This window comes from Hyperolius riggenbachi, chromosome 8 (assembly GCF_040937935.1).
Source record: "Hyperolius riggenbachi isolate aHypRig1 chromosome 8, aHypRig1.pri, whole genome shotgun sequence".
NCBI lineage: Eukaryota > Metazoa > Chordata > Amphibia > Anura > Hyperoliidae > Hyperolius > Hyperolius riggenbachi.
This window is the reverse complement of record NC_090653.1, coordinates 275,858,663-275,877,054: the sequence shown is the minus strand read 5'-3', so window position 1 is coordinate 275,877,054 and position 18,392 is coordinate 275,858,663. Positions and strand designations below refer to the sequence as shown.

The 18,392-nt window shown below is 41.2% G+C and overlaps 1 long non-coding RNA gene across 1 annotated transcript in view; it reads right to left on the bottom strand.

The window, feature by feature from the left end:
* The window catches only part of LOC137527903 (uncharacterized), a 51,437-nt gene that overhangs the window by 26,555 nt on the left and 6,490 nt on the right, over positions 1-18,392 (bottom strand). Inside the window, exon 2 of the long non-coding RNA XR_011023231.1 lies at positions 4,821-4,857. This is a non-coding gene — a long non-coding RNA (uncharacterized lncRNA). The remainder of the gene's footprint in view (positions 1-4,820; positions 4,858-18,392) is intronic.

Genomic DNA, 18,392 nt, shown 5'->3' with positions numbered 1-18,392 from the left:
GTCTATGTGAAATCTCACACAAGCTGAGATCACCTCCCCTGTGACATCATCAGTAGCAGCCTGTGTTTGTTTTTTATCTCCTCCACCAGTCTGCCGGATTCTGTCCCGGCAATATGAAAGGAAGGGAGGGGTTCCTCCAATAAATGTGAACTATTTTATATTATTCATCATGCAGATGAAAAAAGGCTTCTATTTATTATTATAATTTAGAAAATAGATTTTATTTCTGAAATCGTGTATTTTTAATTTGGGTCCACTTTAATGCTCATGACTTACAAAGCTTAGTAATATGGTAGGTAGTAGATTCTATAGCAAGAGGGGGAACTCACTCCCTCAATGGCCTGAATGCAAATCACTTATTCTCCTAGGTGATATTTGTCAAAAAATGCCTTTTAAACCACCAGCAAGCAAGAAGATTCTCAAAATAATTTCGATAGCGCTTTTTCACCAACTTTTAGGTACTTTTTAAATTGTAAAATACTTAAAAGTTATTTTAAAGAGAATATGAAAATTATCTCTTAGGAGATAACGCAGGACAAAAAGTTATGGGTCACTGACCGTTACATAAGAAAGGAGGTTTTATACATTCATGCACAACTTTTTGGTTTCTGTATGTTTTTGTGCTTTGGTCGGTGGTTTAATTTTCCCATGTTATTTATTATCTACGTTTTTCTTCATTGATGAACTTTTCAGAGTAGTCAATATGATATATGAATTTACCTTTTGACACTTTAGACGTATATTTTTGCCCCCAGATTTTATGTACATTTAGTACTTTTGTTATCTAACTTAGTATGTAGCAAGCATGGCATTTAAAATGAAAGAAAAACTGCATTCAGCATTCATAACTTCCCAGCGGAAAAATTTCTTCTGCAAGGGGAACAGCCTGCACACAGGGGTGTAACTACAGGGGGGGCAACACCTGCGACCACAGGGGGGACCCAGAGATGTAAGGGGGCCTCAACTACTACTTCACTCCTTCTGAAAAAGGGGTCCGTCCTTCAGATCAGGTGTTTTTTTGGCCACACTTGAAAGGGGTGTGAAGATTATGACTCTTGCAAGGTGGGTCCCCAGGCTGTGAGGGCCATAAGGGCATAGGGAAAGGGTAGGCAAAAAAATGGGTGTGAACTCAGGGGAGCGCATGATTTGTAGTTCCGCCTTTGCCTGCACAGGAAGTATAGCTGAGCAGTTGTTGAAATCTGAGTGAGTGTGTTCCGTTGTTGTGTCTGATTGCGCTGTCTGTTGATTTGCGCTGCCCCGCATGCGCAGTAGGAGACTGTGCAGCCACATTTCCCATGTTGGTAAAATACTCAATATCTCAGCTTCCACACCTCCTACACTCCCCAAATTTTCAGGGTAGGGAGGGGACCCCCCAAACGACCTCTATGCCAAATTGCAGCCCCTGAGCCCTGCTGGTTCCCGAGATAGGTTTCTGTAATCTATCTCCTGAATCAACGGGGCTCGGGGGCTGCAATTTGGCATAGAGGTAGTTCAGGGGGGGTCTCCTCCCTACTCTAAAAATTTGAGGAGTGTAGGATGTGTGGAAACAGAGATATTTAGTATTTTACCATCAGCAGCATAATTAACTTCACACTGAGCATACGTGCTACTCAGTGTGGATGGGAGCTTCTGGGCAGCGCAATCAGACATTACACCTCCATACCTCTTTGCACACATGGTTGGCAAGGACACCAGAGAATAGTTGCGGTGATGACATCAGGCAGCGTAGTAGCGTTACGTGACACTTGGAATTTTTTGGGGTTGGATAAACCAAGTAAAGGTTCAAATCCTGTCAGGTTGTCCTTGCTGTCTCTGTTCTCATACGGGAGAGTGTCACATCATTTCCTTCCTCTAAAACATCCAAAACTTTGGAGGTTCCAAGGGCAGGAGATAAGAATGAAATGAAATGAAAACTTGACAGAGCTTTTAAGTCTTCCCAAAATAACAACAATAACAATAATAAAAAAAAAATGTAGCACTGTCCCTGTTCCTATTGAATAGGCTTTCCTCACTTCCTGTCAGGACAGGAAATAAGGGAAATTCTTCCAGTCGAGAACACAGATGGTTGTAAAAAAAATAATTATGAACTATGCCTTTTCTGCGCTGTCCAAAACTTTTGGCTAAAAGTGAACTTTGAGGAAATCTACTTAAACATGGCAGTATGCTTTCGAGTTAAAAATAATTCTAGAGATTCTGTCGTCCTTTAAAGTAACAATAGTCATGGAACTATAGATTTAGATCAAGGTGTTGACCGACAGTAAATTTGGACAATTTGGGGCCTGATTTGCTACGGTTCTGCGAGATGGCCATTAATATTCCCGATTTATTCATAAATGGTTCTGAAAAACCTGGCTTGGGATAAAACATCATAAAAATGAAAAAGACCACTGCTGTGTGTACATGAAGTGAGTGGATACAACTCAAACATTAACAGAGTTGTCTCTGTTTCATGTGTCCATGATTAGCTGAGAAGTCCCAGAGTCAATGTCAAGGTCAATCGTGTTTCTGGGGTCCCTATGTGGCACTAGTGTAGTTTAGGGAACTCAGCAGAAAACCTCATAGGGAAATTCTGCTGTGATTGGTTGGTCAGCACCCTCTCGTACTGCTAGGTTTCAGATAGGTTGTAGTAAACTACGCCCACACTATTCGGCCCATCACAACATTTTGTGCTGGAGAGGGTGCTATGATTGAAAAACTGTTCCCTGTTGGGTCACCAAAACTAGACTAGTGCCCCCTATGTTAACACTGAAGAGTACTATGTCCTGCACTTGCTAACAGCGGGACTCATACCTGAGTGAATTAAATTTGAGAGTTCATTTACCTGTAGACTGTGTATGTTAGATATGGATCTGCTGGCTTCATATGTGTTCAGTTAGAGATATATTTTTGCTGTGTGCTTCCTTACCCAGCTCTGGTCATTTCCTCGCATGCAATTTATAACCTTAATTTTGGGAAATGCTGGTGTTTGTTTTTTGTAAGCTTATTTGCTAATTGTTGGCAAAATTTAGCAACCTTTGCCTGCGTCGTATCAGGTAATAGTGAAGGTTGCTGAAAGGTTAGTGAATGAGTGGTTGTAAAATTGTAGCCATGAACGCACACTTATAACGTTATAATCTTACTTTTTATTTCCAGGTGACCAAATATCAGGCAAGCTGAGAATGTTAGTTGCAGGCCAAATGGGATGGGCTTCTGCTGCTTGGATTTCATCATCTTGCTGTTCAGACTATGATAGGGCGGGGCACAGACTGAACTCTGTAAGAAGATTGCAACCTACAGTCTGTAGTGCAGGCCACAACAGCCATTCAAATAGCTCCCACACAGGTAAAAATAGGCCCTGCCTACAGATAACTAAAAAAAAACATTGACCTGTGGGTCCTAATAAAATCAGACTATTCTGTACGTGATCGCAGTCATACAACTTTTAATTTACTGACCTTTCAGCGAGTCTCATCATGGTCTGATATGAGTCAGCCAAGGGTTGCAAACTTTTATCGACTAATAGCAGACACATTTTTAATAAATCTCGACCAGAGTTGCTGGGTCACTTAGGTTATCTGATGATGTTAGCGAAGAGAACATGAGTAAATCAGGCCCTTAAGCTCTCCTGTGAGATCCGTCTCTCAGATCTTGGTCTACTACGTCTCCTTGAATGCCTTCAAGATAATTATGAACTAGGTGTGTATGTTTGTTAGCCATTTCCACCTTGATGTCTGGTGCTGTTTAGGAAGCAATGAGGGTTTCTGGAAACCCTCAAGTAGGTTTGGAAGACGTTCAATATAGGATCATGTTAGCAGAATGACATGGTCCAAAGGATACTGAACTGTGCAAATATAATGCCTTAGATATAGACTCCTGTGGCAGTGAGGTCCAAGATAGCTTAACTCACACATTGGCCTGGGTTCAGTGGTGACTAGTTCCATCACATGGATCTTAGTTATTTATCCTAGCGAGGTGGCGAGTACTGTACCAGTCAATCTTTTTGCTTTATAATATTTGACTTGGCATGGTCTCCTGCGTGGAGAAGCTTATAGCTCATACTTGTTATAGCTTACAATTTATATTTACCTGCAGGGCTAAACATATACTCACCTACCCAGGAAGGCTCCCTCTGGTCCACGATCCTCCTTTTATTTCATCAGGAAGTGTCTAGTCTCCACTGCAACAAAATCTTCAAGCAGTCTTCCAAATGCTTCTCCTAAAATGTCCATCGAGTCCCATCCCTACTGGTAATCAGTATTATGGGAAGGTAAATGGGGACCGTGTTGACTGAGAGGGTTGCTACCCAGTCAACATCCCTATGGGCAAAGTGCTTGGAAATGGTGGAGCAGATGGCCCTGAAGACTGAGTAGACACTTGCCAAAAACCTCACCATGCCAAGGAAGAAGAAGATGACGAAAACCGTAGGAAGCCATCCTGGGGAGGCAAGATTATACCTTTCTCCTTGCAGGAAATGTTCTGTTTCTCCTTGGAGATGGACTTTAATAGATAACTGTTCCTTAAACTTAAAGTGAGGGAAATTTGGAGGCTTCCATCTTGACTCCCTTTTTTTGAAAAAAATGCAAGTGCCTCTGTCAGGCTGATTTTTGGCTTCATTACTTTCAACACAACACACAAGCAAGTGGATTTTTTAAGAGAATTAAGCATTGGTGGCATCCATTTAATTTTCACTTTAAACCATGGAGGGAGCCATTTTATTTTTCAGATAATGGTCATAAACAATCCTACACAATAAATTTTTGAAAGGTGTCCTTAGAATTTCCACCTGTCAATATAATTCCTTTAACAATGTTTAATTTTATATTTAGATGGACTGTGCTCACCTTCCTGTGGGCCTGCAGTTTCTCTGTCTTTCACAACCTAAAAAAAAACAGAAACAGAGTTTTTAAAATGGTTGAGCAGTCCCATTGTATTCCATAGATGTCAGCAACTGAAGCAAAATAATGTTTCACACACAATTTGTAAGCAGGCTCTGCATGGGAAGCCCTGTCCCTTGGCTGACAAGGAAAGAACATCTGGACGGAAACACTGAGAAACAATAACCATTAGCTGATTGCATAAAATGGTTGCCACCAGTTTATACTGTCAAATTAGGTCCTCTTTGAAGGACACCTGATGCAAGAGGCCCGATGTGAATAGAGAGTGGAGGTAGAACACCTGACAGCATACTGGGTGTGGGATGAGAGCATCAGAGGACTGGCCAGGCAAATAGCAAATTGTTTAAAGAAGGCCGCTACCATATTCTTCTGACTTCAGGTTTCCATTAAGTGATTGTGTTGCCTGACGTAGCTGACTGGCTGGGGCGTTGCTAGCCCCAAAGATCAGTGGCACATGCCCCGGATGTTCACCAGGCAGAGTCAGCTGTGTTGCCTTAATAGCGGGCATGCTGGGAGCTCTGGTGCATCAATCGGGGTATACTGGGTGCTGTGGTGCCATACTGGGCGCTGTGATGCCTTTATGGGGGCATGCAGGGAGCTGTGGTTCTTCTATGGGGCATGCTGGGAGTTGTGCTGCCTAAATGGGAGGCCCGTGTAAGCATGGGAGGGGGTCCACTAGAAGGTCAGGGATGACATGGTGGCAGGCCAGCCTGCCCAGCAGAAAGCCAGACCAGCCAGCACAGAAGCCAGGTAACTCTGCCTAGTTATGTTTAAGTGGCACTGCCTATTTATGTGATATGCTGCATTTTTTTTGTATTAATGGAGAGCGGGCTTCAGCCAACATTTTTCTGGGCAGGCCTACTTAGACCTCATGTAAATTTGGCTCCACCCATGACCACACCCATGTTCTGGTGTGTAGCCACATTCATTTTCCAGGTGGAGTGCTCAAAAGTGCCCCAGATCTCTTTGGATCCTAGCAACGCCCCTGCTGACTACTCTTCCCGAGTCTTCCGTGTTTCCACAAATTTCCACTTTCAATCCTATCTTCCTTGCACCCTGGGAAATTAATAAATATGGCAGCCTCCATATTCCTCTCACTTCAGGTGCCCTTTAACATCTCTCAACAAAGCACGGCATATCCACTGCCAAGAACCCCAATAATAGGCATAATCCAGCGCTACGCTACACCCTCATGTATGACATTTTGCAGTTTACCTGAAGCAAAAAAAAAAAAAAACCCTTATGATATAATGAATAGTATATGTAGTACGGATAATAAATAGAACATTAGTAGCAAAGAACAGAGTCTATTATTTTTATTTTCAGTTAAATTGCTTATTTTATAACATGGCATCATTCTGTCACATTTGCAGTTTACAACCCACACTCTGTATTTTATACTATAAAACAGAGCAGAGCCAGTGGCCCTTTGAAATTTCCTTCAGTAAAACATTATCTCAAACTGTCTCTCACTATTTATTGGCTGTTAAAGTGCTTCTGATAACAGGACTGTCTTCGACCTAAGTTGGGTCCAAGAGCTAAGAGAAGCTCTTTTGCATAGATAACAATTGAGGTTTCTTAACTCTTCCTGTACAGGAAAACAATATGAGACTCTTTTCCTTGCTACTAGTTTCTTAGCTGTACTACACATACAATGAATTAATCTCGTAAGTTTATTTTCGCGAAGGTGGTGATAGTCATCTATTTCTATTTGCAGAGATGTTAAAGAATGGCATTAAAGAATAAGCGTCTCAAATTCGATCTGCTTTTGATAAAGGGCATAACTAATAAAGCCTTTGCTTGGAATTCCAATAGCACAATGTATAGGAGGAATTACAATATTATCTACCTGCTGCTGATACAGACAATCCTTTCATACTTGGCAACATTACTGGGTATCATCCCTTGACTCCTCCCCTCTTTGGTCACATTTTTTCACATTTTGATTGGTTTACATCACAAAGGGAACATGTAATCATTTCTCATATGTTTGTTTTAATAACCAACCTTGTTTAAATAAATATTTCATATAATGAAATAGTGGTAAGGAAGTTTGTGTAAGTAGAAAAGCGACTTGCTTTAACCCATTAACAGCATCAAAGGAATTATCTCGTGTGAGAGAAGTGTACTGCTTTTGACCTCAGCAGGTAGAACTCTTTGTGCTGTAAATTCTTGAAATGCTTTGATCTCTCTCTACTAGCAGAACATATAGAAACTGCAAGCAGAAGTCCTCTGTTATTGTCTCACACTGCCCCCTAGTGACAAGTGGCCACAAATACACATTACAGCAGTACTAATTAGTAGTAAGGAAATGTTACAAATAAAAAAGTGCTAAAATTAATTGGTCTGGAGCACTTGCAAGCCTCTAAATAACTTGGCTGCTAAAGGGTTAAAATGCCAACTATATCATTTCTACTAACAGATGAAGCTATGTACAAATATAACAATTATTTGCTACATTGCACAATTCCTTAACTGAAACTACAATTATTTTAAATAATTTTAACAGTAAAAACTAATTTAAAAAAATGTCTACACATTTCCTTTAAAGTGGGTTGCCTTTCTTAAATAATAATTTCTTAATAAATAAAGTGAACAGTGAGGGAGAAGTTAGAAATTCCATTAGTTCTTTTTTTTTTTAACTTTCTGTAGTCTATAAACACATTTGGGACATTCCCCTTTAAACCCTATTTTAGAAAAACCCAGAAGTCTGCTTATTGTTTCCCTTCTCATACAACCCCCCCCCCCCCCCCAAACACAAAAAACAGGGTAAAATGTTGGCGATTTACAAAAAAAAATAAATAAATAACATAGGTCGTAACCCTTCCCCTGTTATCCAAAACTTTTTAAAAGAATAAAGAAAAAAAAGACATTTGGCTGGAGTGCCACTTTCTTCTATAAGGAGCAGCCCCGCCCACTTATCTAAAGGACCATAGGGGATGTCTCAAGAAACCAGGAACTGTTAGCAAGTATGGCCTTGGTTTTTCTGATCATATACTGCATAACTTTAACTTTTTTTATATTTAGACAAATACATCATAATCTAAGACTTCACTGTCTTCTATCATCTTCTGTAATACCGTCTTTGCCCTTCAAGAAGGCAGCCATTTTTGAACACGTCCGCCATTTTGCAAGAATGCTTCCGACCAAATGCAGAACAAGGGGATGTGTTTAAAATGGCTGCTACTGTGGTTCAGACGGTACACTATATTTTGTCTCTGTATTCATCGCCTAAAACAGGGCCTGATAGAAAGCTCCCCAGTTAAAGAGACTCTGTAACAAATTTTTCAGCCTTAGTTCTTCTATCCTATAAGTTCCTATGCCTGGTTTAATGTGCTCTGGCTTACTGCAGTCTTTCCTAACTGCACTGTCTCTGTAATAAATCAATGTATCTTTCCTCTGTCCTGTTTGTCGGGCTAAAGCTTGATTGTGTGGAATGTGCAGGGCTGCTTGTGATTGGTAGAAGCGATACACACCCTCTGCAGGCCCCCTGCACACTGTGAATGACTCACACACTATGCTTAGCTGAGCCTATCACAAGCTGGTTAGTTTGTTTGTAAACACTGCCTAAAACTGTTAATTACAAGCCAGGATTGCAGCAGAGAGTGGCAGAAACAGCACAGAGGGGCACAGGAGAAAATAATGAATAGAATGGTATGCTTTTTGTTGTAAGAATATTAGAGTACAGATTCTCTTTAAGGTTTCCAGCCATTTCTAGATTGATTGCAGCCAGATTAAACAAATGGTTGATTACTAACCAATCAAAAAGTAACTACATGAGTAACAATCAAATTACAGACTTGTTTGGTCTGGATCCTATTTTTCAAAACTCGAACGTAAAATCAATTGCAAGATGGCCCTGCTACATTAGGTAAATCAAGTGACAGAGTAGCAAGTTGGCAACTAATAAAATAATAGAAAAATTAGAACATAACTGGCTACCTTTACTGGCAACAACAAACTGACTTCTATTCATCATATCAACACAGAAAATTCAGAAGCTTCTCTAAACAAGGGTCAATCATCGTTTTGACTTTGTTGTTTTTGTTTTTTTTAATTATTATTATTATGAATTATGATTTTTTTTTTTGTAAAATAAGTATAAAACGACCATTGTGCACTGTGCTGCTGTCTCTGATAAAAAAAATTGGAGGCTTCACAATATTGCAAATATGTCATGTACAAAATTAGCTATTGTTTAAATTCACTTATTTGGCACACAAGGAAAAAAAAAGAATCCTTTGTTTTTATTATTATTATTATTATTATTATTATTTATGCACTAGGGAGTGTTAGCATATTTTGCTTGTTAAAACAGTCTTGTGCTAACTAGTTATTGAATTTTTACATAAGCTTATAATGATAATTTTATAGCAATGTTTGATACATTGTTCGGAAATATTTTTTATTTTTGCAATTTTTTTAAATTTAATGACATCACTGACCATAGTCCCCTCCCCTCTCCCCACCCGCTCTGTCCTTTGTACTGTGATTTATACAGAGCATTCCCTGTGGAACAGACTGATTGTCAAGGGATCTCAATGAAAGAGAGATATAGGAAATAATAATTTTTTTTTTATCAAAATGAGAAATGGACAATCTGTTGAATAGGTTTATAGTCTATGCTGGAAGTGATGCATAGAGAGAGGCACTGAGGATCACTGGGCCTGATTCACTAACATTTACGTTGCACTGACAGCGCACGTAAATGTTAGCACAAATTGCGTAGTGCATGTTATGGAAATAGCATAACTGTCTGAAGACAGTAAATCTATGCCCTGCAGGACTTAAGTTCCTGCCCAGGGACGTAGATATTCGTCTTCTGCCGCAATCTTCCGCCTCGCGTGCCTGTGCGCGCTCCCGCTCGCGTTCTAGCCTCCTGTAAGCAGACAGATCAGTGAATGGGAACACAGTTCTAAGTGTCTAAGTGCCTGTGATCAATAATCCCCAGCGGCGTAGCAGAAAGTGGCGTCAGTGGAGCACAGGCTGGAACGAGGAAGAGGTGAGTGGTCCCCGCCCGTTGCCTCTTATAGCTGCAGCCAGCGACGTAACAAGCTGGAGGGGAGCGGAGGACGGAGGGCCCAGGCGAGGGAGGGAGGGGTCCGACCCCCCTCCCCGCCGCTAGGCCCAATACCCCCTTCCTGCCCGCTATCCCCTCCAGCTCGGGCGGCCCCCCCCCCACACCTTGGGGAGGGGGGGGGGGGGCGCCGGCGATTTCTTTAAAGCTTGCCTCAGGCGGCAAATGGTCTAGGGCCGGGCCTGCATTTCCCATAAAAATTAACAGGTTATACAATTTGCGTTAGGCCTGGAACTCATTAGCAGCAATTTTCTAAGCGCTTGTGATTTGGAAAGTTCTTGCTAATTTGTTATCGCTATTTGTGTGCTCTCACTTGAGGGATAAGATTTTTTTTTAAATCCCCCATAGCATTACATTAGCAAGAGCTTTACAAGTCACAAGCACTTAGAAAAGTGCCACCACTTATCAGAGTATAGTATATTTAGTGAATCAGGCATATTACTATACTTTCTATAGTACATGATACATACAGGGGGTTGCTATTTCACATCTGTTTAATCAATATGTATTTAAAATAACTTCATCTGCCGCAAGACGTTTAAAATAACATTCAGTTGTTTTGAAAAAGCTGGGATGTGGGGAGAAGCAATAATATAAAGGGTACCAAGGTCTCATGAACTCACAACGATTTACAGCGTTTACAGAGATTCACTCAGAATCCGGGCTTTGCAGAGTTCACTGACAGATCTTACTCTACGGAGATTCACTTAAAGGACAACTGAAGAGAGAGGGATATGGAGGCTGCCCTGTTTATTTCCTTTTAAACAAGACTAGTTGCCTGGCAGCCCTGCTAACCCTCTGCCTCTAAAATACTTTCAGCCATAGACACTGAACAAGCATGCAGCAGGTCAGGGGTTTCTGACATGATTGTCAGATCTGACAAGATTAGCTGCATGCTTGTATCTGGTGTGATTCAGACACTTTTGCAGCCAAACAGACCAGCAGGGCTGCCAGGCAACTGGTATTGTTTAAAAGGAAATAAACATGGCAGCCTCCATAGTTTTCTCACTTCAGTTGTCCTTTAATTATTTTAGATTTGGTACTCTAGAGGGACTCACAGGGGTTCGGTACTAAACAGAGACTCACTGAGGTTTAGTATTCCACTGAGATTCACCAATATATCTGGTATTTAACTGAGATTCACTAAAACTTGGAACGCAGCAAAGATTCACTAAAACTTGTTGTTCGACAGAGATTCAGTATTGCTATTCAGCCGAGATTCCCTGAAAACGTAGCAAAGTTTCATTTAGATTTGTTTAGCAGAGATTCAGTGCTGGTTTTTGACTGAAATTCGCTGAAAATTTGGAACTTGGCAAAGATCACTGAGATTTGATATTTAACAGAGTTTTATTGAATCAGTCTTCTCTAATGACAAGGAGTTCAAGTTGTGATAAGGAGAGAAAAAGAGCATCTCTTTCTGCTTTTTAAATGCGTCAGATTTCATCTAATGCGTCAGATCTACACCTAACAACGGGTTAAAGTGGATCTGAGATAAACTTTTACTCATTGCATAATTGTGTTGCTTTCAAATAGTTTATAGGGCATTCCTCAAGCCAAATACTTTTTTGTTTTGTTTTAATACGCTAATTTCCTATAAACTAAACAAGCCTCGCCCACAGCTTTTCAGAGAGCCTTGGCACTCAGTCCCACGTAGCAGGGGCTTATGGGAGCTCAGTCTGGGCAGGAGGAGGAGGTTACCAGCCAGAGATTTCAGAGGCAGAGGGGAGGGGGAGGACGAGAGGGGACTGAATTTACACACAGGCAAGCTGATAGCATCTCCAGCCCTCAGCCTGTGACAATGTGACAAACAGAACATGGCTGCCCTCATTGTACCACAGCAATAAATAATCATAACCTTTTGAAGCTGTTTGCAGCTAGATATGCTGTGGGAACTATCTAAACTTTAGATAAGATATATAGACAAGTTACTTGTTATAGTTAGTTTTGCATCTCGGATCCGCTTTAAGCCAGTCCTATACTGTACAATGATTTTAATATATTAAATGTTAATAGATTAGATTCCATATAAACATTGGATCTATGAAAAAATCTAGATCAGATCAACGTTTGTAAAAAACTACAAAATATGCGGGTGGGGAGGGGATTGGGGATAACAATGGGGCAGCTAAAAAGTGTAATCTACTGTTGTAAGGTAGTACACCATGTAAACAATCAACATCTGGAATGAATGCTCATGTCTGAGTTTGGGGAGATTTGTAGGAGAATAATATTGAGGTGCGTTTGCTAGTTTGTTATCTTTTGTATTTTCCACTGAAAGTTGCTAGAAAAAAAAAATCAATAAAGCTGCACTTCTTATGTTGGAATGACTATGGGAGAGGGTTACGGTGATTGTGTTCCTTTTAACCAGAGCATGATCATCCAGCAGGCAACCTAAGCAGGTGCCTGGGCCTAGTAGGTTCCAAGAGGCCCGCCAACCACCTTCTCTGATCTCTCCCCACTTCAGTTTACCATAAGGACCACAAGGGTGCTCCAAATCTACTACCTTGCATAGGGCCCTGTTACATCTTATTCCATCTATGCTTTTATTATCACCCAAAAACCACAAGGACAATCTACAAACTAAAAGAAATAATAATAATGAAAAGCTACGAACTGACATTGGCCATTAGGATTGTCATGCTTAATCTCCACCGCACCACTCAGTTATTCACTCACTTAATCTCCACCCACTGCTCAGCCGCACCTCCAATAATCCCCGGACACGCCTCCAAAGAGTCAGGCATTAGCGTCACTAGGGCTCATGGGAAATGCAGTCCTACGCCCAACAAGTGGTTAATGTAGCAGTTGGTCATCAGCCACACCCTGGTGCCCTGCTGATTGGGTCGTACAGTGGATCTAGAATAATGATGCCATTGGGATGTCAAAAAATATTTTACAGCATGTGCAATCATAGGGTTTTTTTTAATGTTTTAAAGTAAACCACGTCAGAGAAGGTTCGGGATTTTATAGGAAGTCCCAAAAATCAGCAGGCATAGGTCAGCACAGCTGGTTGGACACATGGGTTGAGGACCACCAGGCCGGCTGCTTCCAGTGCCAAAGTAGAGCAGTTTGGGATATCCCTTTGCCTACAGTGCCTAATTTCTATAGATGGTCAATTATATGCTAATCATTTTGAGTTGTGACAAATTACATTTTCATTTCATTCATTGCCATCGGAACCAATCAAGATCATCAACTATTGGCTAATGCACTTGATTGACCGGTCCGATTCCAAACTGTATAAATTTGCAAGTTAACATAATATTTGTATCAACTCAAAATTATTAGCATTTCATAGACTATCTTTACTAAGTAGTTTATGAATAGAGATGGTCCATGAAATGCAAATAATTCTGAGCTAATGCAAATTTTGGTCCATTTCATGCAAATGTATGCAGATTTGAATTGGACCAGGCAAAAATCAATCATCAGCTACTGCAGTTGATTGTCCCAGTTCCCACATAAATTTGCATAAAGTTAACATAAGATTCACATCTCATTGTCCATATCTAATAATTAGTTTATGACATGTTTTCTTTGAAGGGACACACAGTTTATAAACTCGGGAAACACTGTAATAACTAATTAAAAAATTGTGCAAAGGACGATACGACTTAAAGGACCACTATGGTGAAAAATTGTAAAATTTACAATACGTTTTAAGATACATTTAAAATTTACAATTCCCCCAAAGCAAAAGGCACTATAAAATTACTTTTTTCCTATGTTGCAGCCACCATTGCCGGCCTTTGACCTGTGCGACCAGAGCGGTCGCTCAGGGCGCCGGCTTCCAAGGGGGCGCCTAATAGCTGGTTACCTATACTGAGAGCACCTACACCTGATTTCCTATACTGTGGGCACCTATAGCTGGCTACCTATACTGGAGGCACCTACGCCTGGCTACCTATGGGGGCGATGGAGACCTTTAACTGACTTCCTATACTGGGGGCACCTATGCTTGGCAACCTATATTGAGGGCACCTACACATGAGATCGGGGGCGTTTTGTTTGGAGGGGGCGCACTGCGGCTATAACGTGTGGTGCAAATTGTCGGTGCTGTGTTATCATTCTAAATTGGGGGGGGGGGGGGGGCTAACTGGCCCACTGATTGTTTTTATTAATATTCCTGAAAGGTTCTAGCATTCATTTTTAAGTATATTCAGGATAATGCACTCTTTCCATCCATTCGTGGTTATAAATACTATTTTTTCTATTATACATATGTGACATGTCACTGAGATCTGAGCATTTGGGTTGATGTGTCACGACTTCAAAAAGGTTGCTAACCACTATCCTAGGAAATATCTCGGGAGAAAAGGTGAATTGCATATGGGCCTGTGTGCGCGCATGCGTGAAGAGGATGAAGGGGGGGGGGGGGGGGGGGCACAAAAATCAGGTTTCGCTCAGGGTGCTGTGAAACCTAAGGCCGGCCCTGGCTGCCACTTACAGTAAGTAGTACAAATCTGACAGGTCTAGCAGGTTTTGGACTAGCCCATCTCCTCATGGTGGATTCTCAGTATTTCCTTTATTCTTCACAAAAGCTCTCCCTGGAAAGGAACTATACACAAATGTCAGTCAGCTGACCTACTCGCTGCTCACAATTTTGGCAGTTGGGTTGAGCAACTGTCATTCAGTAAGTTCTATTGAGAATAAAGGTAACCTGAGACTCCCTATGAGGAGATGGAATAGTCCAAAACTTGTCAGATCTGTCAGATTCTTATTACTTACTGTAAGTGACAGCCACATAGGAAAAAAGTGAATTATAGTGCATTTTACTTAAAGTATACCCAAAGTGACATGTGACATGATGAGATAGACATGGGTATGTACAGTGCCTAGCACACAAATAACTAGGCTGTGTTCCTTTTTGTCTTTCTCTGCCTGAAAGAGTTAAATATCAGGTATGTAAGTGGCTGACTCAGTCCTGACTCAGACAGGAAGTGACTACAGTGACCCTCACTGATAAGAAATGCCCCTTTTTAACTCTTTCTTGCTCTCAGAAGCCATTTTCTGCTAGGAAAGTGTTTTATAGTTGGAATTTCTTATCAGCACTGAATCAGCCACTTACATACCAGATATTTAACTCTTTCAGGCAGAGAAAGACAAAAAGGAACACAGCCTAGTTATTTGTGTGCTTGGCACTGTACATACCCATGTCTATCTCATCATGTCACATGTCACCTCGGGTATCCTTTACAGCTAATGAGATCCGTTATAAAAATAAAAAAAGCCAGATACTTACCTTAGAAGAGGAAAGGCTCTGGGTCCTATAGAGCCTTCCCTTTCCGCTCCCGGTGCTCTCGTTCAGGCTGCAGCTCCTCTGTTCAAATGCCCCGCCACGGGGGACTTCGAGAGCCGAGTCCTCCAGAAGACAGACGGCTCCCTACTGCGCACACGCGAGTGCACGAGACAAGGCGTGAGTGCGTAAGCAGTCTGGAGCGGCCCGTCTTTGGGAGTACTTAGGTTCCTGAAGACTTCTGAAGCCTCCCTTTGGCGGTGGAGAAAGCAGCATTTGACCAAAGTGGCCGATTGCTGCTACGGAGGAGCCAGCGCTGGACCGGGCACTGGGGGAGGAGAGGGGAAGCTCATTAGGACCCAGAGCTTCCCTCGCCTTAGTTAAGTATCTGGCTTTTCTTTTATAGGAACGGTTCCCATTCACTTTAAAGATAAATGTACATCTTATACTGTAGGTATGTGTAAACATGTATTTTACATTTTATTTTCTTGGGGGATAGTGGTCCTTTAAAGGGGAACTTCAGCCTAAACAAACATACTGTCATTCAGTTACATTAGTTATGTTAATTAAAATAATATAATCTGTTTTAAAAGAACAGGCAAATGTTTGTGATGTCATGGGGGCAGCCATCTTTGTTATAGGGGGAGGCATCTTTTTGGTTGAAAAAAGGTGACAAGGAGCAGGAGACACAGTTCCAACTGTCCTGTGTCCTAATCACCCCTCCCAGCTGCATGCGCTAGGCTTCAAATGTCAAATTCAAAATAAAAAAAAAATGCACCAAAACAGCAGAAGGAGAACAATAACATCAGAAATCCCATCATGCTCTGCACAGCATCAGGGGAAAAATGCCCGGGCCGTTTTCTTCTGTGCAGCTAAAAATGAGACTTGGGTAACAAAAACAAAGTTCTGATGCTGTGAAACTGTTAAAGAAACACCAAGTCTTTTCAGTTCTGCTGAGTAGATTTTTAGTCTGGAGGTTCACTTTAATATCTGCGGTTTTGCCTCTCCCCTGCTCAGCCACAAAAGCATTTATCAGCTGTGTAGATCTCAAGTCTGGTTTAGTCCACAATAAGGCTATTCCAAGTCATGTTTAGGGCATCACTCAGCAGGTATTTATTGCCATCCCAGGTTCTGAAAGGGAGATATGCTTTTGCCCCAGCACAGCTATAATCAACAAGAGGGCAGTGTGGTATTACATCGATGTGACTTGCGCCCTCTGGTGGAGCCTTCTATAGGCGCATAGGGCGGACACGACCACTGATGGACGACAGTAGCTCACACATAGGATTAGATTGGCCCAGAAAGGCGTAAGGATTTGGCGAACAATCACAACTCTGGTCTTTACTCCGGCCAAAAACCGAGATCTCTTTTTTTTTTTGCCGGCTTTGTTGTTTTCCATTTAGTAATATGGATTTTCAGTCCATCCCGCCCATCTATAACGCATTTTGCCACACAGGAGTTTTTCTTTGCCTCATAACGCTTTGAGTACAATAGCAAACCATATATCGATATGCATGACAGTATAGTAGAGGATATTAAAAGGCCCAGGACATTGAGGGTGGGGTGAGGTGGGTGGGGGAGGGGCTAAGACGCAGGAGTCGGGGGCTGCTCTTTGCTCAGGTCAGTGATAATAAAGCATGCAAAGATATGTATTTTTTTTCTTTTGCAAACATTAAACAACAAGCACTTGTATTACTTTATATTTTGGTTGTAGAAAATACTTCGAACTGCAAACTATTCTGAACAGTTGGAAATAAAATTTTTAATGGATTATCAAAAAAAAATAAATCACATAAACTTGAATTTTTGTCTTTATTGCGTGGACTGTAGTTGTGTAGTTATACGTTACATAGACCTGTGTACATGGACGCATGCGTTTTCCTTGGATACACGTTTCTGACAGACAGAATTTCAATGTGATCTTAAAGGGGAACTGGAGAGGTATATGGAGGCTGCCATGTTTATTTCCTTTTAAGCAATACCAGTTGCCTGGCAGCCCTGCTGATCCTCTGCCTCTAATACTATTAGCCATAGCCCCTGAACAAGCATGCAGCAGATCAGGTGTTTCAGACTTTAAAGTCAGATCTGACAAGACTAGCTGCATGCTTGTTTCTGGTGTTATTCAGACACTACTGCAGAGAAATAGACCAGCAGGGCTGCCAGGCAACTGGTATTGATTAAAAGGAAATAAATATGGCAGCCTCCGTATACCTCTTACTTCAGTTCCCCTTTAAAGAGGAACTCCAGTGAAAATAATGTAATAAAAAAGTGCTTCATTTTTACAATAATTATGTATAAATGATTTAGTCAGTGATTGCCCATTGTAAAATCTTTTAAATCTCTGAGTTACATTCTGACATTTATTACATGGTGACATTTTACTGTTGGCAGGTGATGTAGCTGCTGCATGGTTTTTTGGCAGTTGGAAACAGCTGTAAACAGCTATTTCCCACAATGCAGCAAGGTTCCCAGACAGGAAACTGCCAGGAGTACCACAGTCCTCAGAGTTTCTTGTGGGAGGGGTTTCACCACAATATCAGCCATACAGCGCCCCCTGATGGTCTGTTTGTGAAAAGGAATAGATTTCTCATGTAAAAGGGGGTATCAGCTACTGATTGGGATAAAGTTCAATTCTTGGTCAGAGTTTCTCTTTAAGGCTAGATGCACACATAGCAGAAACGCTAGCGTTGCGTAAAAACGCTGCGTTTTATGCACCAATGTTACGCAATGGACCGCATAATAAAAACGCATGGGTATGCGTTTGTACTTTGGCGTTTTTAAAATCGCTGGTTTTGTTGCATATTATGCATGAACGCATCAAAAACGCACATAATGAAAGTCAATGGAAACGCAATGTATTGCATTTTGTATGCATTTTTGATGCTTTTTTTTATGCGTTTTTTTTTTAAATAAATAAAGATTTCTGATGTATTTCCGCTTCCTGTTGTCTTCCTAGTGATTTGCATAAATGTAAATATTAAAACGCATACAAAATGCATATGTATTTTGTGTATGTGAACCGCAAACGCATTGAAATGCACGCAAAACGCTTGAAAAACGCATCTGCGGTAAAAAAAACGCAAACGCAGCAAGAACGCACACAACACAAAATGAAAACATGACAAAACGCAGCCTTTCACGTTATGTTATGTGTGCACCCAGCCTTAAGTGGACGTGAACAAGAACTTTTTAAGAGGGCTCTGTG